Raw genomic sequence first — 26,079 nt, forward strand, 5'->3', positions numbered from 1 at the left:
CTGCAGGCGCACGCCGCCATGCCTGGCTAATTTTATTTTTTTATTTTAGTAGAAACAGGGTTTCACCATGTTGCCCAGGCTGGTCTCGAACTCCTGAGATCAGGCAATCTGCCCGCCTTGGCCTCCCAAAATGTTAGAATTACAGGCGTGAGCCACTGTGCCCAGCCTATTTTATTTTCTTTGAGATGGAATTTCGCTCTTGTCACCCAGCCTGGAGTGCATTGGCATGATCTGTGCTCACTGCAACCTCTGCCTCCCAGGTTCAGGCAATTCTTCTGCCTCAGCCTCCCAAATAGCTGGTACTACAGGTATCCACCACCATGCCCAGCTAAGTTTTGTTTTTATTTTTATTTTATTTTATTTTGAGACAGAATTTCACTCTTGTCACCCAGGCTGGAGTGCAATGGCACGATCTCCACTCACTGCAACCTCCGCTTCCTGGGTTCAAGCTATTCTCTTGCCTCAGCCTCCTGCGTAGCTGGGATTACAGGCACCCGTCATCACGTCTGGCTAATTTTTGTGTTTTTAGTACAGACAGAGTTTCACCACATTGTCCAGGCTGGTCTTGAACTCCTGACCACAAGTGATCGCCCACCTCAGCCTCCCAAAGTGCTGGGATTACAAGTGTGAACCACCACGCCCAGCCCCCCTATATATATATATTTCATATAATATTTTCCAAGTACAGTAATTTTATCACCTCTTCTAGTCGTCAGTTAATCAAACCAAAGTCAAAGAAATAACTGCTGGTGTCTCTAGAAAACAATCCAACCAGGCCAGGCACAGTGGCTAACGCCCGTAATCCCAACATTTTGGGAGGCCGAGGTGGGTGGATCACTTGAGGTCAGGAGTTTGAGACCAGCCTGGCCAATATGGTGAAACCCCGTCTCTACTAAAATTACAAAAGTTAGCTGGGCGTGGTGGTGGGTGCCTGTAATCCCAGCTACTCAAGAGGCTGAGGCAGGAGAATCGCTTGAACCTGGGAGGCAGAGGTTGCAGTGAGCCGAGATCATACCACCGCACTCCAGCCTGGGCGACAGGGCGAAACTCTGTCTCAAAAACAAAATAAAACAAAAAGTTAAACATCGACTTACTGTATGACCCAGCAATTCTACTCCTAGGTGTATACCCCAAAGAATTAAACACAGGGACACAAACACCAATGGTCATTGAAGCATTAGCATTGTTCACAACAGCCAAAAGGCAGAAACAACTCATGTTCATCAATAGATAAGCAGGTACACAAAACACGGTATATACTCTTCAATGGAAGATTACTTGGCCTTAAAATGGAATGAAAATAGGAAATAACAAGTGGTGGCAAGAATGTGGACGAATTGGAACCCTCATGCATTGCTGGTGGGTCTCTCTGGAAAACAGTTTGATGAGTCCTTAAAAATATAAACCAAACCACCATATGATCCAGCAATTTCATTTTTAAGTATATATTGCAAGGAATCAAAAGCAAGGATTTTAACGGTTTTGTGTATACCAGTCATCATACCAGCATCATTTACAATAGCTGAAAGGCAGAAGTAACCCAAACATCCAACAATGGATTAATGGATAAACAAAATGCAGAATGGAGTATTATTGCACACACAATGAGATATTATCCAGCCTTGAAAAGGAATGAGATTCTGACACATGCTGCAACAGGGGTAAACTTTGAGAAATGTATGCTAAGTGAAATAAACTAACTGCATATGGACAAATGAGATTCCACTTATATGAGGTATGCAGAATAGTCTAATTTCTTGAGACAGAAAGTACTGGTTGCCAGTGGCTGGGATGAGAAAGAATGGGGAGTTAGTGTTTAATGAGTACAGAGTATCAGTTTGGGAAGATGAAAAATTCCGGAAATGGAGAGTTGTGATGGCTCACAACAATGTGAATACACTTAATGCCACTGAATTTTACATATAAAAATGGTTAAAGTGATAAATTCTAAGTTATGTATGTTTTACCACAATAAAAACAAACAAAAGCATGATATTGGCTGGCTGTGGTGGCTCAGGCTTGTAATCCCAGCACTTTGGAAGGCCGAGGTGGGCGGATCAGGAGGTCAGGAGACCGAGACCAACCTGGCCAACATGGTGAAACCCCATCTCTACTAAAAATACAAAAATTAGTCGAGCGTGGTGGCACATGCCTATAGTCCCAGCTACTTAGGAGGCTGAGGCAGGAGAATCACTTGAACCCAGGAGGCGGAGGCTGCAGTGAGCCAAGATCGCACCACTGCACTCCAGCCTGGGTGACAGAGCGAGACTATGTCTCAAAAAAAAAAAAAAAAAAAAACCATGTTATATTCAGCCCCACCAAAAACCAAAAGAAATGAAATTCTGATACATGAGCTGGGCGCAGTGGCTCACGCCTGTAATCCCAGCACTTTGGGAGGCTGAGGTGGGTGGATCACGAGGTCAGGAGATCGAGACCATCCTGGCTAACACGTTGAAACCCCGTCTCTATGAAAAATACAAAAAATTAGCTGGGTGTGGTGGTGGGTGCCTGTAGTCCCAGTTATTCGGGAGGCTGAGGCAGAAGAATGGCATGAACCCGGGAGGCAGAGCTTGCAGTGAGTTGAGATAGCGCCACTGCACTCCAGCCTGGGCGACAGAGCAAGACTCCATCTCAGAAAAAAAGGAAAAAGAAAAGAAATTCTGATACATGGTAGGTACAACACGGATGAATCTTTTTTTTTTTTCTTGGCTGGAGTGCAGTAGCACGATCTCGGCTCACTGCACGCTCTGCCTCCCAGGTTCACGCCATTCTCCTGCCTCAGCCTCCCGAGTAGCTGGGACTACAGGCGCCCACCACCACGCCCAGCTAATTTTTTTGTATTTTTAGTAGAGACAGGGTTTCACCGTGTTAGCCGGGATGGTCTCGATCTCCTGAGCTTGTGATCCACCCGCCTCGGCCTCCCAAAGTGCTGGGATCACAGGTGTGAGCCACCGCGCCCAGCCAACAAGGATGAATCTTAAAAACATTTCTAGGTTAAATGTGCCAGGCACAAAAAGACAAATATTGTATGATTCCAGTTATAAGAAACATCTGTAATAGGCAAAATCCAGGGAATTTGAGGCTGCAGTGAACTATGATGGCACCACTGCATTCCAGCCTGGGTAGTCGACTCAGCAAAACCCTGTCTTAAAAAAATAAATAAAAGGGGACAAATTCATAGAGACAGAAAGTGAGAGTTATTGCATAATGGGTACGGAGTTTCTGTTTGTGGTGATGGAAAAGTTTTGGAAATAGTTATCAGTGATAGTTGCACAATAATATAATTAATGTCACTGAATTGCTACCTAAAAATGATTAAAATGGCAAATTTTGTTATATACATTTGGCCACCAAAATAAGAAAGAAAACAAACCAACCAGCCCTTCAGTGGCTCTGTAGCTTTGCAGAATGAAAACTCCACAGCCCCATGACTGGCAGGGAGGCCCCATGCTGGCTCCGCTCGGCCTCTGCAGCCCTCTCTTCCCACCAGTTGCCTCCTCAGATCCTTCCTGTGCAGCTTCTAGGCTGCTCTTGGCCTGAGTCCAAAGCCGACTGGCCCTGCTCCATGAAGTCTTCCCAGGTTCCCGGTCTAAGAGCCTTTCTCCCTCTTGTGAGTAACCAGGCACTCCTGCACCACCCACTACCCCACCCTGACCCTCCTAACCCTCAGCTCTGAGTCACCTGGGCTTGCCCAGGGCTTTCTGCTCAGTCATGATAAGGACCAGGAGAGGAAGCCAAGCAGGTGGAGGCAGGGCTGGCCATGGCCAGGCCTTAGGACTCGAGTTGCACTAGTCAGGAAGGTGGTTGAGCTTAGCGTCTCTGCCTCCAGTTCATTGGTGGCCCTGGAAGAGTCCCTGTCTCCCTGAGTCTGCTTTCTCTTCTGCAAAATGAGAGACTGAACTGGGATTACAAGGGTGTTTTTCACTCCAGGTTTTCTGTTTGTTTGTTTTTGAGACAGATTCTTGATCTGTCGCTCAGGCTGGAGTGCAGTGGTGCGATCTTGGCTCACTGCAACCTCCATCTCCTGGTTCAAACAATTCCCCTGCCTCAGCCTCCTGAGTAGCTGGGATTACAGGCGCACGCCACCATGCCTGGCTATTTTTTTTGTATTTTTAGTAGAGACGAGGTTTCACCACGGTGGCCAAACTGGTCTCGAACTCCTGACCTCAGGCAATCTGCCCTCCTCGACTCCCAAAGTGCTGGGATTACAGGCGTGAGCCACCGTGCTCGGCCCATTCCAAGGTTTTGTGACTAAAATTGGGTAGCAAAGAACTGCAGGGTAGAGGTAACCTTCTTTAGAGGAGAAAGCCTTCCTGAAATGTTCAGTTGATGATTTTATTCTTATTGGGGCAGTCTTTAAAGTTTCTTGAGAGAAAAATGGAAACAAAATCTTTTTTTTTTTTTTTTGAGACAGTCTCTATGAGTCACCCAGGCTGGAGTGCAAATGGCATGATCATGGCTCATTGCTGCCTCAACCTCCCAGGAAGACCAGATCTTCCAGCTTCAGCTACCTGAGTAGCTGGGACCACAGGTGTGCACCACCACGCCTGGGTAATTTTTTTTTTTTCTTTTTGATAGGGGGCAGTCACACTATGTTGCCCAGGCTAGTCTGAACTCCTGGATTCAAGAAATTCTCCTGCCTTGGCTTCCCAAAGTGCTGGGATTACAGACGTGAGCCACTGCATTCAGCTGAAAAAAATCTTTAACTCACCAAAATTAAGAGTTTCGATATTGACTTAGTCAAGAATTTTAGTGTTTGTTACGTTATTAGGATTTCCACAAAATAAATTAGCCAAAGGAAAATGATAGTTATTCTTGTTGGCCTTAGCTCATCAATGTAAGTCTAGGACTTTTGGTAGAATCTGGATATTAGCAACACATAGTTAAATGCAGAAGCAACTGCTGGGCCTGGTGGCATGCACCTGTAGTCCCAGCTACTTGGAAGGCTGAGGCATGAGGATCACTTGAGCCCAGGACTTTGAATCTGTCCTGGGCAATGTAGTGAAACTACATGTCAATTTTTAAAAATTTTATAAGCAACTAAAAGGAGGTGGTGAAACAGGTAGGGTCATGGAATATGATACAGCAGGGAAAACAAACTAAGCACAACTGCCTGCAACAACATGAATGAGTCTCACAATCATACACGCTATATGACTCCCTTTATAAAACATTTAGAAATGGGTAAATATAATCAATGATGTTTTTCCTGATTTCAATTTGGATTAACACTTTAGTTTTTTGTTTTGGTTTTTTTTTTGAGATGACGTCTTGCTCAGTTGCCCAGGCTGGAGTGCAGTGGTGCGATCTCAGCTCACTGCAACCTCTGCCTCCCAGGTTCAGGTGATTCTCCTGCTTCAGCCTCCTGAGTAGCTGGGATTACAGGCACATGCCACAATGCCCTGCTAATTTTTGTATTTTTAGTAGAGACGGGGTTTCACCATGTTGGCCAGGCTGGTCTCAAACTTCTGAGCTCAGGTGATCCACCCACCTTGGCCTCCCAAAGTGCTGGGATTACAGGCAGAAGCCACCACACCTGGCCAACACTTTGGTATTTAAAATACCATATGAAGCTGCGCACAGTGGCTCACACCTGTAATCTCAGCACTTTGGGAGGCCAAGGTGGAAAGATTGTTTGAGCCCAGGAGGTAGAGGCTGCCATGAGCTATGATTGCACCATTATATTCCAGTCTGGATTACACAACTGAGACCCTGTCTCTAAAAAAAATAATAAAATGAAATATAATATATAACTGGACAAATATTTAAGATATAATTTTATTTATTTATTTTGAGATGTGTTCTGGTTGTGTTGCCCAGGCTGGGGTATAGTGGTGTGACCATAGCACAATGCAGCCTTGAACTCCTGGGGTCAAGCTATCTTCCCACCTAGGCCTCTTGAGTAGCTGGGACTACAGGTGCAAACCACCACACCCGGCAATTTTCTTTTTTAATTTTATTGTTTTGTGGAGATGGGGGTCTCCCTATGTTGCTCAGGCTGGCCTCAAATTCCTGGCCTCACATGATCCACCTGCCTTGGCCTCCCAAAGTGTTGAGATTACAGGTGTGAGCCACTGTGCCTGGCCTGGATTTTTTAATAATCTTGAAAAAGAACAATCTAAATGTTTAAAGGTAAGGAATTGGTTTGTGTGTGTGTGTATATATAAACTATATAATGTATATGAAATCTTGATTAATACATATATCAGTATATAAATATATCAATATCTATGTCAGATATATCATATATAAGTAATGTATAGCATAAATAATATTTAAACACATTTATAATACGTAAATGTATGTTTATTTATACATATGCCAGTATATCAGAACAATGAAATGCTCTACAGCCATTTAAAATTTTGGAGAAAAATATTTAAAAATACTTAATTTACTAGACCTGTATTAAGCGCTTTATAGACATTATTTTATTTAATCCTGACAATACTCCTTGTGATTAAGATACTTGTATTTTTGGCTGGGCATGGTGGCTCACGCCTGTAATCCCAGCACTTTGGGAGGCTGAGGCGGGCAGATTGCTGGAGGTCAGGAGTTTGAGACCAGTCTGGCCAACGTGTGAACCCCATCTCTACTAAAAAAAAATACAAAAAAATTAGCCGAGCATGGTGGAGTGCACCTGTAATCCCAGCTACTCAGGAGGCTGAGGCAGGGGAATTGCTTGAACCAGGGAGGTGGAGGTTGCAGTGAGCCAAGATCGCGCCACTGCACTCAAGCCTGGGAGACAGAGTGAAGACTCCGTCTCAAAAAAAGTTACTTATATTTTTATCTTTGTAGATGACAACACTGAAGCATGGGGAAAGTAACCTGCTCGAGACCACCTAATTAATCATTTCTGGGCAAACTCAGAAATATGTCCACTAATATGTGTTTATGTGAAAAATAAGGTATGCGACAGTATGCATAGTATTATCTCAATTTTATTGCTGTATTTTTTGTTTTAATTTTTTTCTTTTTTCTTGAGATGGAGTCTCATTCTGTGGCCCAGGCTGGAGTGCAGTGGCATCATCTCAGCTCAATGCAATCTCTGCCTCCCAGGCTTAAGAGATTCTTCTGCCTCAGCCTCCCAAGTAGCTGGGATTACAGGCACCTGCCACCACCCCCAGCTAATTTTTGTATTTTTAGTAGAGAAGGGGTTTCACCATGTTGCCCAGGCTGGTCTCGAACTCCTGACCTCTTGTGATCCGCCTGCCTCAGTCTCCCAAAGTGCTGGGATCACAGGCATAAGCCACTGCGCCTGGCCTGTTGTGATGTTTTATATGCACAGATACATATTTTGAAAAAGTTAAAACAGCCCGGGTGCGGTGGCTCACGCCTGTAATCCGAGCACTTTGGGAGGCTGAGACGGGTGAATCACCTGAGGTCGGGAGTTCTAGACCAGCCTGACCAACATAGAGAAACTTCGTCTCTACTAAAAATACAAAATTAGCTGGGTGTGGGGGCGCATGCCTGTAATCCCAGCCACTTGGGTGGCTGAGGCAGGAGAATCGCTTGAACCTGGGAACTAGAGGTTGCAGTGAGCAGAGATCATGCCATTGCACTCCAGCCTGGGCAACAAGAGCAAAACCGTGTCTCAAAAAACCAAAAAAAAGACAAAAAAATCACAACAAATGCATGAATACATAAATGTGTGTAACCTCAAAAAACTGTTAGCTAGCAGGATTATGAGAAATTAAGATTTTCTTCCTATTCATTTATGCATGTAGAGTGGGCTGTTATATGAACTATGACCCTAGGTCTCAGTTCTGGGCACATTATCAATTCCAACATATGGGGGCTGCCCTACGTGACCCAGTGAGGGTCAACATATCTTTTATCACTATCAATATACTAGGACTGCCTACTTACATGTTCATAAAATCTACATCAGAGCAAGGGGTGCACTTGTCATATCTGGGACCAGCATACTAGGGTTTACTAATTTGCAGGCAGCCCATCAGAGCAGCTTATGTGAGGCAACATCCCCAAAGAAATCAATCTCGGAAAGCCATTCCCCACTCCAGAGTGCAAGAGCCCTGAGCTGAGGGGCTGGGCATGGTGGCTCAAGCCTGTAATCCCAGAACTTTGGAAGGCTGAGGCAGGCAGATCACGAAGTCAGGAAATCGAGACCATCCTGGCTAACAGGGTGAAACCCCGTCTCTACTAAAAATACAAAAAGTTAGCCGGGTGTGGTGACGGGCGCCTGTAGTCCTAGCTACTCAGGAGGCTGAGGCAGGAGAATGGCGTGAACCTGGGAGATGCAGCTTGCAGTGAGCTGAGATCATGCCACTGCACTCCAGCCTGGGCGACAGAGTGAGACTCTGTCTCAAAAAAAAAAAAAAAAGAGCCCTGAGCTTGCAGAGCTTGGTGGCATTTGTGCCCACCACAGCAGGAGTGGCATGCGGTCTCTCCACTGTCCTAACCCTTGAAGGTGAAGAGTCTCTGGCTGAGGGTTCTGGCCCGCCCTGTGATGAGGGAGCTCTTGTTCTGGATCCACTCCACAGGGAGGGAGCACATCGGCAGCCGCAGGGAGGGAGCATCCCTAATGCGACACCCACCTAGAAGTGAAGGGACTGTCTGGTCCTACCCTGCAGCGATATGCCTGTGTGTGCTGTTGTTTTCACAGGAAACTTGGCTATATCAGATACTTTTATATTGAACAATGTTTTATTATGTTGAATAATTTTATAAAAAATATAAGTAGTTGTTAAAGTTGCCTCTGTTTCCACATCATTAAATCAAAGCCAGTGGAGTGACTGTAACTCACCACACTAAATAACATTGACAATGTCTACCTTTTTTTTCTTTTTTTTTCTTTTTTTTTAATTAAGAGATGGGGCTCTTGGCAGGGCATAGTGGCCCACATCTGTAATCCCAGCACTTTGGGAGGCCGAGGCGGGCGGATCACAAGGTCCGAAGATCAAGACCATCCTGACTAACGCAGTGAAACTCCGTCTCTACTAAAAATACAAAAAAATTATCCGGGCATGGTGGCGGGTGCCTGTAGTCCCAGCTACTCGGGAGGTTGAAGGAGGAAGATGGTGTGAATCCAGGAGGCGGAGCTTGCAGTGAGCCGAGATGGCGCCACTGCACGCCAGCCTGGGTGGCAGAGCGAGACTCCGTCTCAAAAAAAAAGAGAGAGAGAGATGGGGGTCTCAGCCAGGCCTGGTGGCTTATGCCTGTAATACCAGCACTTTGGGAGGCCAAGGTGGGCGGATTGCTTGAGGCCAGGAGTTTGAGACCAGCCTAGTCAACATGGTGAAACCCTGTCTCTACTAAAAATACAAAAATTAGCTGGTGTGGTGGTGTGAACCTGTAGTCCCAGCTACTCTGGAGGCTGAGGCAGGAGAATTGCTTGAATCCTGGAGGCGATTGAACCCAGGTGGTTGCAGTGAGCCCAGATTGCGCCACTGAACTCCAGCCTGGGTGACAAAGCCAGACTCTTGTCTCAAAAAAACAAAAAGAGAGAGAGAGGGAGAGATGGGGGTCTCACCATATTGCCCAGGCTGGAATGGTTATCTATAGGCGCTATCATGGCTCACTGCAGCCTCAAACTCCTGGGCTCGAGCCATCCTCCTGCCTCAGCTTCCCAAGTAGCTGGGACTACAGGCATGTGCCACCACACCCAGGCATGACTTATGAAGTTCTTTTTTTTCAAATCCAAAATATGTTCACTTAGTTTGTGTCCCATGCACCTCAACTTGGGGCTCTTCCAATGCTGCTTCCATCTGAAGGAGCGTCCTTCCAGGAGCCTCACTTTCCCACCTGTGGGCTGGCAGACAACAGTGGAGCAGCCAACACACAAAACTACAATTGGTGCATGGCCAGAGGCCATAGTGGCTTTCCAGCATCCTGGCGTTTCACATCTGTGAGGGAGGAATTGGGACTCTGCGCTAGGGGCTTCTTGTGTTTCCTTATCTCTTTTTCTGCAGAAGGATGAGGGAGCTCCTTTTCGAGAGGCATTTTCTCCTGGGGAGGTCGTCAGTGCCAGAAAGTTTGACTTGTAAAGTTTGTTTGTTTGTTTGTTTTGTTTATTTGAGACAGAGTTTCGTTCTTGTTGCCCAGGCTGGAATGCAATGGCACAATCTCGGCTCACTGCAACCTCCGCCTCCCGGGTTCAAACGATTCTCCTGCCTCAGCCTCCCGAGTAGGTGAGATTACAGGCATGTGCCACCAAGCCCGGCTAATTTTTGTATTTTTAGTAGTGATGGGATTCCTTGATGTTGGTCAGGCTCGGCTCTAACTCCTGATCTCAGGTGATCTGCCCGCCTCGGCTTCCCGAAATGCTAGGATTACAGGCGTGAGCCACCGCGCCTGGCCCTGACTTGTAAAGTTTTTAAGAGAGAAATCAGTCCTGAATAGCCGCAGACACCACAGTGGCCAAAAATTGTTTCAAAACCTGATGTTTCTCTGAGATCCAGACACATCCTTGTCTTCCATCCCAGCTGCCTCTGCTAGGCACCTTGCTATCTGGACACTGTCGTCAGTCGGCACACTACCACGACTTACCAGGTCTGATCGTACTCAAGCCTCGCAGTCGGCTCCTGACTGACATGGGCTGGAGCTCAATCCCTTGCATGGCGAGCAAGGCTCTTGGTCACTGGCTGCAGCCAACTGTACCAGGTCTTTCCCACCTCCACCCCGCCCCACGCTGAACTCACCATGCGGCCCCTTCCCATGCTTAGCTAGCAAAGGCACAGCCAGCTCTTCCGATGAATTCAAAGTGGGAAGAGTAGCTGGGTTCAGTCAGGGAGACTGACACATAAACGACCCATGAAAATCAGTGGTGTGAGTGGTGTTACAGAAAGAGGAGTCACCATGCAGATAGAGAGAACCACTTGGAGAAGGAGGCATTTCATGCGAGTCTTGAAGAACAAGGAGGAACTCCCGGGAGGCCAGGAAGGCTGTGGAAGGGCTTTTGTAAACTAACAAGCTCCACAAATGCCACTTCACCTGTAGATACAGTGGAGGGACCGTGGGCTTTGGAGTTATAGTCACAGTTGGGATGCAATCCTGGGTCCACCCACTCAGACTGAGCTTGCTTACTCAGCTGTAAAACGGAGATAAGAGAGTGGGTAGAGAACACTTAAATGAGATAAGGGAAAGAGCAAGCTCAGCGCAGGGGACACCAAGAGTCGGTTTCTTTTCTACCCTGAGCCAGGGGCAGCAGTGGATTGGTTCTTTCTCTCTCTTCCTTCCTTCCTTTCTTCCTTTCCCTTTCTTCTTTTCCTTTCTTTTTTTTTTTTTTTTTGAGTCTCCTTCTGTCGCTCATGCTGGAGTGCAGTGGCGTGATCTCCGCTCTCGGCAGCCTCCACCTCTCGGGTTCAAGCAATTCTCCCTGCCTCAGCCTCCGAGTAGCTGGGATTACGGGCACCCACCACCATACCTGGTTGATTTTTGGGTCTTTGTTTGTTTGTTTGTTTTTATTTGAAATGAAGTCTCGCTCTTGTATCCAGGTTGGAGTGCAATGGCACGATCTTGGCTCACTGCAACCTCTGCCTCCTGGATTCAAGCAATTCTCCTGCCTCAACCTCTCGAGTAGCTGGGATTACCGGTGCCTGCCACCACACCCAGCTAATTTTTGTATTTTTAATAGAGGCGAGGTTTTGTCAGGCCTCTGAGCCCAAGCTAAGCCATCATATCCCCAGTGACCTGCACATATACATCCAGATGGCCTGAAGCAACTGAAGATCCATAGAAGTGAAAATAGCTTAACGGATGACATTCCACCATTGTGATTTGTTTCTGCCCCACCCTAACTGATCAATGTTCTTTATAATCTCCCCCACCCTTAAGAAGTTTCTGTGTAATTCTCCCTACCTTTGAGAATGTACTTTGTGAGATCCACTCCTTGCCCCCAAAACATTGCTCTTAACTCCACCACCTATCCCAAAACCTATAAGAACTAATGATAATCCCACCCCCCTGTGCTGACTCCTTTTTTGGACTCAGCCCACCTGCACCCAGGTGAAATAAACAGCCATGTTGCTCACACAAAGCCTGTTTGGTGGTCTCTTCACCCGGACACAAGAGACAGGTTTCACCATATTGGCCAAGCTGGTCTCGAACCCCTGACAGGTGATCCGCCTGCCTTGGCCTCCCAAAGTGTTGAGATTACAGTTGTAAGCCACTGCACCTGGCCTAATTTTTGTGTTTTTTATTAGAGATGAGATTTTGCCACATTGGCCAGGCGGTCTTTTTTTTTTTTTTTTTTTGAGACGGAGTCTCGCTCTGTCACCCAGGCTGGAGTGCAGTGGCGCGATCTCGGCTCACTGCAACCTCCGCCTCCCGGGTTCACGCCATTCTCCTGCCTCAGCCTCTCCGAGTAGCTGGGACTACAGGCGCCCGCCACCACGCCCGGCTAATTTTTTGTATTTTTAGTAGAGACGGGGTTTCACCGTGGTCTCGATCTCCTGACCTCGTGATCCGCCCGCCTTGGCCTCCCAAAGTGCTGGGATTACAAGCGTGAGCCACCGCGCCCGGCCAGGCCAGGCGGTCTTGAACTCCTGACCTCAGGCAATCCACCCGCCTTGGCCTCCCAAAGTGCTGGGATTACAGGCATGAGCCACCATGCCCAGCCAGCAGTGGGTTCTAAGCACACTTGGGGTTGTTGTGGTCAACTCTTGAAACTCTAGGTCTATTATAAATGTCATTTTATACTGAACTATGAAATCTTTGCTGATGTTAGGCTGGTATTCCTTTACATTACTGTCTTTAAATTACATGTCTATTCAAAACCCAGGGCCTTACTCCTGGGAAATTATTGAAAGTAATTAATTGAATAAGTAGAAAAAGGCATGTGCACAAAGATGTTTCAATTAAAAATGAAAAATAGGCCAGGTGCAGTGGCTCATGCCTGTAATCCCAGCACTTGCGGAGCCGAGGCGGGTGGATCATGAGGTCAGGAGATTGAGACCATCCTGGCTAACATGGTGGAAACCCCGCCTCCACCAAAAATACAAAAAATTAGCTGGGCGTGGTGGCCTATGCCTGTAATCCCAGCTACTCGGGAGGCTGAGGCAGGAGAATCACTGGAACCCGGGAAGTGGAGGGTACAGTGAGCTGAGATGGCACCACTGCACTCCAGCCTGGGTGACAGAGCAAGACTCCATCTCCAAAAAAAAAAAAAAAAAGAACAACCTAAATATACAGGAGAAGACTACTTTTAATTAATTTATGGGCCATCCACTGGATGGGATATTATGTAGCCATTAATACTTATAATTTTGAGAATTGCAACAAATGGGAAATATTTACATCTTACTTTTTTTGAGACAGGGTCTCACTCTATCATCCAGACTGGAGTGTAATGGTATGACCATAGCTTACTGCAACCTTGAACTCCTGGGCTCCCACAACCCTCTCACCTCAGCCTCCTGAGTATCTGGGACTATAGGTACAAGCCACAAGGCCCAGCTTTTTTTTTTTTTTTTTTTTTTGAGACGGAGTCTCGCTCTGTCTCCCAGGCTTGAGTGCAGTGGCGCCATCTCAGCTCACTGCAACCTCCGCCTCCCGGGTTCACGCCATTCTCCTGCCTCAGCCTCCTGAGCGGCTGGGACTACAGGCGCCCGCCACCATGCCCGGCTAATTTTTTTTGTATTTTTAGTAGAGATGGGGTTTCACCATGTTAGCCAAGATGGTCTCGATCTCTTGACCTTGTGATCTGCCCGCCTTGGCCTCCCAAAGTGCTGGGATTACAGGCGTGAGCCACAGCGCGCAGCCTTTTTTTTTTTTTTAGAGACAAGGTCTCACTTGAGCCCAAGGTGGTCTTGAAGTCCTGGGCTGAAGTGATCTTCTGGCCCTCAGCCTCCCAAAGTGCTGGGATTACAGGCATGAGCCGCTGCACCTGGCCACTTATATCTTAAAAGGAAAAACAACACAAAATAAATAAAATGCGTGATGCTTATCAGGGAATCCAGAAGCTATGGAAGCAAGCAAAGATACTCATATTTGACTACTTAAAATGTTTAAAGTTTTGTGACAAAAGATACTATGAAGTCAAACGAACAAAGCATAGAGCAGAAAAAAAGTTGGCCGGGCGTGGTGGTTCACGCCTGTAATCCCAGCACTTTGGGAGGCCAACGCAGGCGGATCACGAGGTCAGGAGATCGAGACCATCCTGGCTAACAGGGTGAAACCCCGTCTCTACTAAAAATACAAAAAAATTAGCCGGGCGTGGTGGCGGGCGCCTGTAGTCTCAGCTGCTCAGGAGGCTGAGGCAGGAGAATGGCGTGAACTCGGAAGGTGGAGCTTGCAGTGAGCTGAGATGGAGCCACTGCACTCCAGCCTAGGCGACAGGACGAGACTGTCTCAAAAAAAAAAAAAAAGTTATAATACCTACAATAAATGTTGTTTTTTTTTTTTTTTTTTTGAGACGGAGTCTCGCTCTATCGCCCAGGCTGGAGTGCAGTGGCGCAATCTCGGCTCACTGCAAGCTCCGCCTCCCGGGTTCAAGCCATTCTCCTGCCTCAGCCTCTCCGAGTAGCTGGGACTACAGGCTCCCGCCACCACGCCCGGCTAATTTTTTGTATTTTTAGTAGAGACGGGGTTTCACCGTGGTCTCCATTTCCTGACCTCATGATCCGCCTGCCTCGGCCTCCCAAAGTGTTGGGATTACAGGCGTGAGCCACCGCGCCCGGCCTACAATAAATGTTAATATTGTTAGCATACCAAGAATTTCTACAAATTAAAATCCAATAGAAAAATGGGTAAATAATATGTACAGATAATTCATAAAAGGAAATCCAAGAAACACAACCTCAGTCATCAAGGAAATGCAAATTCAGGTAATAATGAGATGGTAATATTCTTTTGTGAGATTGGCATAAACTAAAAAGCGAAATAAAATCCAGTACTTGCAAAGATTCAGGGAAAAAACCCTAGCACTTTGAGAGGCTTAGGCAGGTGGATTACCTGAGGTCAGGAGTTTGAGACCAGCTTGGACAACATGGTGAAACCCCCTGTTTCTACTAAAAATACAAAAAAATTAGCCGGGCTTGGTGGCTTGTGCCTGTAATCCCAGCTACTCAGGAGGCTTACTTTGAGACTCCATCTCAAAAAAAAAGATTCAGAGAAAATGAAACTCCCATTCATTGCTGGTAGGAATGTGACTTGCTATAACCTTTTTTGTGTGTGTGCTGGAGTCGCCCGGCTAATTTTTTGTATTTTTAGTAGAGACGGGGTTTCACCATGTTGGCCAGGATGATCTCGATCTCCTGACCTTGTGATCCGCCCACATCGGCTTCCCAAAGTGCTGGGATTACAGGCGTGAGCCACCGCGCCTGGCCTTTTTTTTTTTTTTTTTTTTTGAGAGGGAGTCTCGTGCTTTCACCCAGGCTGGAGTGCAGTGGCGCGATCTGGGCTCACTGCAAGCTCCACCTCCCGGGTTCACGCCATTCTCCTGCCTCAGCCTCTCCGAGTAGCTGGGACTACAGGCGCCCGCCACCACGCCCGGCTAATTTTTTGTATTTTTAGTAGAGACGGGGTTTCACTGTGGTCTCAATCTCCTGACCTCGTGATCCACCCGCCTCGGCCTCCCAAAGTGCTGGGATTACAAGCGTGAGCCACCGCGCCCGGCCTTTTTTTTTTTTTTTTTTTAAAGCAAGTTGCCAAGAAATGTACATAGTCCATAGTCTCTTTTTTTTTGGAGACAGAGTGTTGCTCTGTCACCTAGGCTGGAGTGCAGTGGCACAATCTTGATTCACTGCAACCTCTGCCTCCTGGGTTCAACCAATCTCCTGCCTAAGCCTCCCTAGTAGCTGGGATTACTGGTGCACACTACCATGTCCAGATAATTTTTGTATTTTTTAGTAGAGAGCGGGTTTCACTAGTCTCAAACTAGTCTCAAACTCCTGACCTAGAGCAATCCACTTGCCTCAGCCTCCCGAAGTGCTGGGATTACAGGCCTGAGCCACAGCTCCCAGCCCCAGTTTTGTTTTAAGAAAAGCATTTGTAGGCCACGTGTAGTGGTTCATGCCTGTGATTCCAACACTCGTGGAGGCCAAGGTGGGCAGATTACTCAAGCTCAGGAGCTTGAGACCAACCTGGGCAACATGATGAAACACCGACTCTACAAAAAAATACAAAAAGTAGCCAGGTATGGTGGTGCACACCTATAGTCCCAGCTACTTGGGAGCCTGAGGTTGGAGGATCGCTTGAGCCCAGGTTGAGGCTACAATAAGCCAAGATCATGCCACTACACTTTAGCTTAGGCACCAGAGTGAGATCCTGTCTCAAAAAAATGGGCAAGTTTGGATATTGTTCATATAGGAAAGATGGAGAAAAAAAGATTTGAGATTATACACTTCATGTTGTTAATATTTATTACTTTAGGAGATGAAATTAGGGTAAGGTGGGGCAGATATCATTTTTCTTTCACATAATGTTGGATTTTGTGTGTAACAAATAAGCATAAATTACTTTTGTAATTCTTTCAATTCTTAAAGAAAATTTAAGGAAAAAATGACAAAGACTATAAGGAAATACTAATTTTTTATAATACAAAATGACAACAAAAATATTAAATTGAATTCCTGCTTTATTCACAACTGTAAAAATAAAATATGCATGTGAATAGGACTGGTAAGAACTTAAAAGTTTTTTAGGGTTTTTTAGAATGCTATGAAGTATGTAATCTTTTTTATTTTAGTTTTTTTCTGTACCACTTATAAGCTAGGATATAGTCTTTTTAAAATAAATACTTGTGAATACTTGTGGGGAATAACCATAACAGCTCTATTATGTAAAAGATGCAAACTATGGATGCAGTGGACAAAGTGTAGATACAAAATGCAAAAATTAGGCTGGGCGTGGTGGCTCACACCTGTAATCCCAGCATTTTGGGAGGCCAAGGTGGGCAGATCACATGGTCAAGAGATAGAGACCATCCTGGCCAACATGGTGAAATGCCATCTCTACTAAAAACACAAAAATTGGCCGGGTGCGGTGGCTCACTCTTGTAATCCCAGCACTTTGGGAGGCCGAGGCGGGTGGATCACGAGGTCAGGAGATCGAGACCACAGTGAAACCCCGTCTCTACTAAAAATACAAAAAAATTAGCCGGGCGTGGTGGCGGGCGCCTGTAGTCCCAGCTACTCGGAGAGGCTGAGGCAGGAGAATGGCGTGAACCCAGGAGGCGGAGCTTGCATTGAGCCGAGATCGGGCCACTGCACTCCAGCCTGGGTGATAGAGCAAGACTGCATCTCAAAAAAAAAAAAAAAACACACAAAAATTAGCTGGGCATGGTGGCACGCGCCGGTAGTCCCAGCTTCTCAGGAGGCTGAGGCAGGAGAATCCGGGAAGCAGAGGTTGCGGTGAGCAGAGATCGTGCCATTGCCCTCCAGTCTGGTGACAGAGCGAGACTCCGTCTCAAAAAAAAAAAAAAAAAAAAAAAACAAGAATAAAATAAAATGCAAAAATTGGCTGAGCATGGTGGCTCAGGCCTATAATCCCAGCACTTTTGAGACCGAGGGGGATGGATTGCTTGAGCTCATGAGTTGGAGACCAGCTTGGGCAACATAGCAAAACCCCATCTCTACAAAAAAAAAAAAAAAAAAAAAAAAAAATTAGCTGGGCATGGTGGCAGGTAGTCCCAGCTACTCAGGAGGTTGAGGTGGGAGGATGACTTGAGGCCAGGAGGTGGAGGTTGCAGTGAGCCGAGATCACACCACTGCACTTCAACCTGGGCGATAGATCCAAACCTTGTTTCAAAAAAAAAAAAAGAGAAAAAGAAGAAGCTGTTTTTTTTGTTGTTTTTTTTTTGTTTTTTGAGACGGAGTCTCGCTCTGTCGCCCAGGCTGGATGCAGTGGCACGATCTCGGCTCACTGCAAGCCCCACCTCCCGGGTTCACGCCATTCTCCTGCCTCAGCCTCTCCGAGTAGCTGGGACTACAGGCGCCCGCCACCACGCCCGGCTAATTTTTTCCATTTTTAGTAGAGACAGGGTTTGACCGTGGTCTCGATCTCCTGACCTCGTGATCCGCCCGCCTCGGCCTCCCAAAGTGCTGGGATTACAAGCGTGAGCCACCGCACCCGGCCAAGAAGCTGTTAAGTAAGGATGACAGGCTTATGAATAATTTTTTTTTTCAATTTCCTTAAACTTTATGTAATATTGCACTGCCTTTAGAATAAAAAGTAACTCCTACCCCATAAAAAGCTAGGTTTCCTTTTTTGGAATTTATTACAGGAGAGAAGACAGAACAGAAATTTGTATCCTGTTAGAATTACAGTGTTATCAAACTATAGTCCTATATGGATGAGGACTGAAGGAGGAATGCTGAGACTGTTAAGGGTTTTAAAATTTTTATTTCCTTTCCTGTTATAGTCCAAAAAGATACACATCAAGAATGGGAAGAACGAACTTTTAATTTGTTTTCTCAGTTTCCGGATGCTCTATCTTCTTTTTCAAATTATAAAAATTCTCTTTTTTAAATACAAGCTGACTGGGGCGTCCCTGAAACAATTAGCTCAAGCTTCTGACCTTTGGAAAGCAAATCAGAACTATCTTGTGAAAGAATTGTAATCAGCCTCGGTGACTGTGAGAGTTATTTAGGACACAGCCTCTTGCTCAGTTACAGCTCCAGCCTAGGGACAGCAGGGCACTGGGACATGCTGGCAGCCACTGCATACTGGGCACCGGAAGGAGGATCTGCAGCAAGCTGGGACGTGGAAGGAAGCCACAGGACTTCCTCTGCAAGCTCTGCCAAGCCAAACAAGTATTATCTGCCCTCAAGTTTGTTTTTGCCATGGCTAAACATGGACTGCAAGTTGAACGTAATCCAAGCAGATCACTTCCCTGCAATTTTAAAAAGCAACGTAAATCCTAGACTTGACATGGTTCAAATCAGCTGGAGCAGGGCATCTCAGGGAGTGAGAGAGACTTGGGCTACTTCTAATTTTGTTTATTGAATATGAGGAAATAGTAAATACAACTTAAAAATTTTGGTGTGCTATATTTTATTTATGAATTGTTTTTAGAGACAGGGTCTCAGTCTGTCTCCTGGGCTGGAGTGCAGTGGCACAATCATAGCTCACTGAAGCCTTGAACTTCTGGGCTCAAGCAATCCTCCTTCAGCCTCCCAAAGTGCTGGGATTATAGGTGTGAACCACCGTGCCTGGCCAGGTAAGCTTATTTTAAAATAGTAATATACAATTTTTTAAACCTTTAGTCACCTTTTCAAGTAAAGCACCTCTACATTTAAAACAATGGAGTTAGCCAGTCATGGTGGCTCATGCCTATAATCCTAATTTTAGGTAGGCTGAGGCAGGAGGATCAGTTGAAGCCGGGAGTTCAAGACCAGCCTTGGCAACAAAGTGATACCCCATTTCTACAAAAATTGTTTTTTAAAAAAAGTTAGCTAGGCACAGTGGTGAATGCCTGTAGTCCCAGCTACTGGCGAGGCTGAGGTAGGGGGATCACTTGAGCCTATGAGCAGAGATCACACTACTGCACTCCAGTCTAGGTGACAGAATGAGACTTGTCTTTTTTTTTTTTTTTTTTTTTGAAATGGGGTCTCGCTCTGTTGCCAGGCTGGAGTGCAGTGGCACAGTCTTGGCTCACTGTAACCTCTGCCTCCCAGGTTCAAGCAATTCTCCTGCCTCAGCCTCCCAAGTAGCTGGGATTACAAGCACGTGCCACCATGCCCGGCTAATTTTTGTATTTTTAGTAGAGATGGGGTTTCACCATGTTGGCCAAGCTGGTCTTGAACACCTGACCTCGTCGTGATCCGCCCACCTCGGCCTCCCAAAGTGCTGAGATTACAGGCATGAGCCACTGCGCCCAGCCTGAGACCCTGTCTTAAAAACAACAACAACAAAAACCCCACAAAATACAATGGAGTCCACTGTTAATTTGTAAAAGTATAGTGAACACACAGAAACATTTTATATATATCCTATCTACGCATAGTGTATTTCAGATGTTATGGTTGGATAAAGAAAGACAAATTCAAGGTAATATGATAAGCATCTTCTTTTAATCCTGCCAGCGTGTCTCTGACTCATGCACACCCTTGTATGGAGAGGAAGCTCTTGGAGAGTGTGCAGCCTGGCCACCCGCCCATGACATGCCCTGCTGTGGGAAAGCCAGAGCAGGGAGTGGATAGAGCCTGTGACTTGGAATCAAAAGACTCAGGGCGGAATTGCAGCTCTGCCACTTCTTGTGTCAACTCTGAGCCTATATCATCCACTGTAAGATGGAGATAGTAATAAAACCTTCTTCGCAGAGTTGTGGGGAAGATTCACCAAGATAACACATAGGAAAGCCCACAGCACACTTCAGCATGTAGGTTGCCCAAATGTTTGCTCCCTTTGACTGTCTCCTCCTGGCTGGATGTGAGGATTATGTTGGATGGTGTATGTGAAAACAAATGTTAGTTATAATTAGAAATGGGTAACAGGGTCCTGAATCTAATTCAAGACACCACATCTGATTGTGTGTATGTTGTGTCAGAGTGTCTGCAACAGGATGTTAGTCCTCCAAGGCTACAATATTTTTTAACCTCCTTCTGAGCCCCTCCCTGTCTGGCAGTCCCCAGACCTAGCTAGCTTCTTAGAATAGGTTCTGGAAATGCAGAGGAGAACATTTAGGAGGCAGGCTCACGGCCTGAAAAATAAGGGTCGCAGCTCCTGACTCAACTAATGCTTCAAGGCAGCGTCCAAAGATCCAACAAGACCTCTCACTGCATGCTCCCTCACACCATGTCCGGAGGCTGGAGTGCAGTGGCGCGATCTCCGCTCACTGCAAGCTCTGCCTCCTGGGTTCATGCCATTCTCCTGCCTCAGCCTCCCGAGTAGCTGGGACTACAGGCGCCCGCCACCATGCCGGGCTAATTTTTTGTATTTTTAGTAGAGAGGTTTCACCGTGTTAGCCAGGATGGTCTCAATCTCCTGACCTCATGATTTGCCCACTTCAGCCTCCCAAAGTGCTGGGATTACAGGTGTGAGCCACCGCGCCTGGCCTTTCCTCAAAGATTCAGAGGTAATTTCAATTCTCCTACGTCACCACCATAGCATTGTCACACTGAGGAAAATTAACTATATTTAGACAGAATCTTTGAAAAAGGGTTTTGGGGAAGGAGATAACTGAGATATCTGAAATCACAAGAAACTCAGCCAGGGTGCTAGGCCAAATGTAGGGTGTGGGAAGGAAAGGGCTTTGTGCTTCTTGAAGGCTAGGACAAATGCTTGAAGTTAGCATCATTCAGAGCTGTGCTTAAAGCCATCTATGGGAGGCCTCAGCTGCCTGGATCTTGAGCACGTGTGATTAACTGCCTTGTGTATTAGCAAGCCCTGGGAAGACCCCACTGATGAACAGGGTGAAATAACATGAAAAACAGACGTGAATAAGCCTTTGAGCGATGAAACAAACTATACCCACAAGTCATCCTAGCAAGCAAGGGGAAAAAGACAGAAAAGATTCAGTGCAGACAATTTCTGCTGTGAATGGACCCAGGTCTTCCCAGGGGGAGAAATGGGTGGGGGCGATTTGATTGAGGAAGGAAATGAGGCTCCAGGCAGGAGGAAATTCTTTTTTTTTTTTTGAGACGGAGTCTTGCTCTCTGTCATCCAGGCTGGAGTACAATGTCTCCATCTGGGCTCACTGCAACCTCCACCTCCTGGGTTCAAGCAATTCTTCTGCCTCAGCCTTCCGAGTAGCTGGGACTACAGGCATGCGCCACCACCCCCGGCGAATTTTTGTATTTTTAGTGGAGACAGAGTTTCACTATATTGGCCAGGCTGGTCTCAAATTCCTGACCTTGTGATCCGCCCACCTCGGCCTCCCAAAGTGCTGGGATTAGGCGTGAGCCACTGCGCCTGGCCTAATTTTTGTATTTTTAGTAGAGACAGCGTTTCCCCATGTTGGCCAGGCTGGTCTCGAACTCCTGACCTCGCGTGATCCGCCCAGCTTGGTCTCCCAAAGTGCTGGGATTACAGGCGTGAGCCACCTCGCCACTGGCAGGAGAAAATCCTTTACTGTGTTAAGTTAGTAAAGAATGTGCTTCATGAATACCCTACTCTTCCCACCTGTAGCTCTGGCTACTGGGGGTCCTTCCTGCCCTGGAAGGTTTTCACAGGACATTCTGTGCATTCTATGACTGGGTGAAGCCCACAGCTCTCCTTCTTTTCCTCCAGCCCTCTTGCTCCATTTCCATTCCCAACAGACTGTTTTTCTTTACCAGAGTCCCTAAATTTCCTCACCCATAAAACTGAGATGGTGGTGTCTGCTCGCAGGGCAGTGCTCGTACAGGACTGTGTGGGATGGCAATGGTGGATGTGCCTGGCACGGTGTCAGGCACAGTGGAAAAGGCCCTAAGTGAATGGTGTGTGATAATTTCCTAGGAGTCCTCACTCCTGTGGACACTGCATTCCCAGGCTCCCTTGCCAATTGTTTTAGGCCGGGTCCAGCCGCTGGGAGATGCATGTGGGAGACTGGTGGCTTGGGGGAGGGAGTAACCAGGGTATTTCTCCCTTTCTCCCTCTGCCTGGGGTGGGAGGGCAACTAATTCTCCTCTGAATACTGGTTCCCAGTAGGACAGCCCCTCTCTCTGTGGCTGCAGTGCCCATCAGGTGGCCCCCATCACGACCTTGGTTCCCACAGATGGCTCCAGCCCCTGGGCTCCACTTCCACCTCTATCCTAGAGGCAGGAGAGGCTTCCTGTCCTCCCTGTTGCTGATCTCCCAGTTCCCTCACCGCTTCCTGCTTGGCTTCCCAGCTCCTCCATTCCTGTGTAATAATTCCTTGTACTGAATTCTGTGTGCTTCTGCCTGGGCTGTGGCTGATACACACGGTAATTGTTCAGACCAAGCTATGCAGTAAAGAGGTGACTCAGCAGGCTTGCGATGCTCAAACCCTGCACATCCCAAAGACTGGCTCCTGGAAGATAACCTATAAACAGTTGAAATATCCTGCCTGACAGAGTGGCTTTGCATACCTGGGGCCTTCGGCCCTGCCAGATACTTGTGCTAAAAATATGCTTTTGGGTGAATGTCTGTTTCTGTTTGCTTGGGGTCTTGGGCTGCACTGAGTTTGACGTGGTTGCAGGGTCATGCTGGAGACTAAGATCAAGCAGGTGGGTGCTCCATGGCTGTGTGACTGACCCTCAATAAAAAACCTGCACACTGAGGCTTGGGTGAGCTTCCCTGTTGGCAACACTCCCTGCAGACTGCCACACATCCTTTCGGGAGAATGAAGCACGGTCCCTACAAGTCTTCCAGTAAGGCCACATGGAAACTCGCACCTGCTCTCTCCTGGATTCTGCCCTAAGCACGTTTTCCTGTGCTGATTTTAATCTGTATCCTTTTGCTGTAATAAACTATAACTATGAGTATAGCAGCTTTTCTGAGTTCTGTGAGTCCCCCTAGCAAATCACTGAACCTGGGACCCCCACACACCAGTTAAAAAGGACACTTTTTGGGTTGGGCGCGGTGGCTCATCCCTGTAATCCCAGCACTCTGGGAGGCCAGGGCGGGCGGATCACAAGGTCAGGAGATGGATACCATCCTGGCTAACACAGTGAAACCCCATCTCTACTAAAAATACAAAAAATTGGCCAGGCGTGGTGGCAGGTGCCTGCAGTCCCAGCTACTCGGGAGGCTGAGGCAGGAGAGTGGCGTGAACCTGGGAGGCGGAGCTTGCAGTGAGTCGAGATTGTGCCACTGCACTCCAGCCTGGGCTACAGAGCAAGACTTTGTCTCAAAAAAAAAAGGACACTTTTTTCTTTTACAGACAAAATGTCGAGAATCCCCGGAACTTAAGTAATTTTCCTGAACTGAATGCAGGTTCTTGATTTTAAAGCCCTGTCTCTTGCTACCCTGCCCATTGACTCTCACAAGGATAGGGCAGGCAGTGAGAATGTGGAAGCAGAAAGACCACATGACTGACAGTTTAAAGTATAGTCATGTGTCACTTAACGGTGGGGATATGTTCCGAGAAATGCCTCCTTAGGCAATTCTGTTGTGTGCACATCACAGAGTACACTTACACAAACCTAGATGGAAGAGCCTACTGCACACCTAGGCTGTATGGGACCAGCCTGGCCAACACATTGAAACCCCAACTCTACTAAAAATACAAAAATTAGCCAGGCTTGGTGGCGTGTGCCTGTAATCTCAGCTACTTGTGAGGCTGAGGCAGGAGAATCACTTGAACCCGGGGAGTGGAGGTTGCAGTGAGCTGAGATCACCCCACTGCACTCCAGCCTGGGCAACAGAGTGAGACTGACTCAATTAAAAAAAAAAAAAAGATAAAAATGGTGCATCTCGGCCGGGCGCAGTGGCTCACGCCTGTAATCCCAGCACTCTGGGAGGCCGAGGGGGGCAGATCACGAGGTCAGGAGATCGAGACAATCCTGGCTAACACGGTGAAACCCCATCTCTACTAAAAATACAAAAAATTAGCCAGGTGTGGTGGTGGGCACCTGTAGTCCCAGCTACTCCGGAGGCTGAGGCAGGAGAATGGCGTGAACCCGGGAGGCGGAGCTTGCAGTGAGCCAAGATAGCGCCACTGCACTCCGGCCTGGGCGAAAGGGCAAGACTCCGTCTCAAAAAAAAAAAAAAAAAAAAAAAAAAGATGCATCTCTATAGGGTGCTTACCATGCCTGGAGCTTGTGGGACTGCAAGTTGCTGTGGTCATTGAGTGAGTGGTGAGTGAATGTGAAAGTCGAGGGCATGACTATGCCCTGTGGCAGACTTCATAAACATTGTATACTTAGGCTGCACAAATTTATATTTTATATTTTTTATTTATTTATTTTTTTTTTTTGAGATGGAGTCTTGCTCTGTCGCCCAGGCTGGAGTGCAGTGGCGCAATCTCGGCTCACTGCAAGCTCTGCCTCCCGGATTCACGCCATTCTCCTGCCTCAGCCTCTCCGAGTAGCTGGGACTACAGGCGCCCGCCACCACGTCCGGCTAATTTTTTGTATTTTTTAGTAGAGACGGGGTTTCACCGTGGTCTCGATCTCCTGACCTCGTGATCCGCCCACCTCGGCCTCCCAAAGTGCTGGGATTACAAGCGTGAGCCACCGCGCCCGGCCAGGCTGCACAAATTTATAAAAGATATTTTTCTTTCTTCAATAGCAAATTATGCTTAGCTTATTATAACTTTTTTACTTTATAAACTTTTAAATGTTTTTAATTTTTTGACTCTTTTGTAATAACACTTAGCTTAAGACAAACACATTGTACAGCTGTACGAAATTATTTTCTTTTCCTTTTTTTTGTAGACATGGGGTCCCCCTATGTTGCCCAATTTATTTATGTCCTTATTTTATTTTATTTTTTTTTGAGACAGTCTTGCTCTGTCGCCCAGGCTGGAGTGCAGTGGCTCAATCTCAGCTCACTGCAATCTCCGCCTCCTGGGTTCACGCCATTCTCCTGCCTCAGCCTCCCGAGTAGCTGGGACTACAGGCCCCTGCCACCACGCCCGGCTAATTTTTGTATTTTTAGTAGAGACGGGGTTTCACCTTGTTAGCCAGGATGGTCTCGATCTCCTAACCTTGTGATCTGCCCACGTCGGCCTCCCAAAGTGCTGGGATTACAGGCGTGAGCCACCGCACCCGGCCTTTATGTCCTTATTCTATAAGCCTTTTTCCATTAATTTTTTCCTTTTTAAACTTTTTTGTTAAAAACTACAACACACACAATAGCTGAGACCCACACAGTGTCAGGATCATCAATACCTCTGTCTTCCACCTCCACATCTTGTCTGACTGGAAGGTCTTCAGAGGCAGGAAGCATGGAGCTGTTGTCTCCTATGATAACAATGCCTTCTTCTGAACACCTCCTGAAGAACCCGCCTGAGGCTGTTTTACAGTTAACTTTTGTTTTTAGTAAGTAGAAGGAGGCCAGGCATGGTGGTGCATGCCTGTAATCGCAGCATTTTGGGAGGCTGAGGCAGGCAGATCACTTGAGGCCAGAAGTTCACAACCAGGCTGAGCAACATGGCAAAACTTCATCTCTACAAAAATTACAAAAATTAGCTAGGCGTGGTGGCGTGTGCCTGTAATCCCAGCTACTTAGGTGGCTGAGCGATAAGAATCGCTTGAACTCAGAAGACAGAGGTTGCAGTGAGCCAAGATCATG

Source organism: Symphalangus syndactylus, chromosome 21 (assembly GCF_028878055.3).
Source record: "Symphalangus syndactylus isolate Jambi chromosome 21, NHGRI_mSymSyn1-v2.1_pri, whole genome shotgun sequence".
NCBI lineage: Eukaryota > Metazoa > Chordata > Mammalia > Primates > Hylobatidae > Symphalangus > Symphalangus syndactylus.